The sequence below is a fragment of the Lupinus angustifolius genome, chromosome LG11 (assembly GCF_001865875.1).
Source record: "Lupinus angustifolius cultivar Tanjil chromosome LG11, LupAngTanjil_v1.0, whole genome shotgun sequence".
Taxonomy (NCBI): Eukaryota; Viridiplantae; Streptophyta; class Magnoliopsida; order Fabales; family Fabaceae; genus Lupinus; species Lupinus angustifolius.
Window position 1 is genome coordinate 23,159,033 of NC_032019.1, and position 663 is coordinate 23,159,695.

Below are 663 nucleotides of genomic sequence, written 5' to 3' on the forward strand. Positions count from 1 at the left end.
ACATACTTCACAATGAAATCTAGGAACTGCAATGAAATGGGCAAAATCAAACACACAAGAGTAAAAGAAACAAATCAAAATATCCATGAACATTATGCAATCAATTCAAGTATGCCAAGAAACCAATCAAACCAAGAGGCGAGTCACAACAATGATAGAATCTCACAAGATATACTCTCTAAAGTGTTTACACTCATGTGTCTTAGGTTGCAAGTGTTTACACTCAAAGCACTTCATGAAAACAAACACAACCATAGGTTTGGCAAGCCTCTAACATCAACATCATAAACACGTGCGCATAAAGATCAAAATGACTTTTCAAGGTTGTAATGGGGCCAAGGACAAGGTAGGATAAATATGGGATATGTAGGTAAAACCAAATGGAATAGAGGAGCAATGAGGAATAAGTAAAAAGTAAGCAAAAATCAACCTAAAATAAGACCAAATCTCTAATTCCAATCTTCTTTGCCTTACTCAACCTTTTTTCACTTTTGTTTCTCTTTTTGTTGTTTTTCTTTTTTATTTTTGTTTGTTTTTTTTATGAACACTCATGTACACAATTGTATTAACCATCATTAAGATATAACTAAGAATCCACAAGATTTGAAGAACAATGCATACTTTCTTACTTAATACCCATTCCCACAACAATTCCAAAGCTCC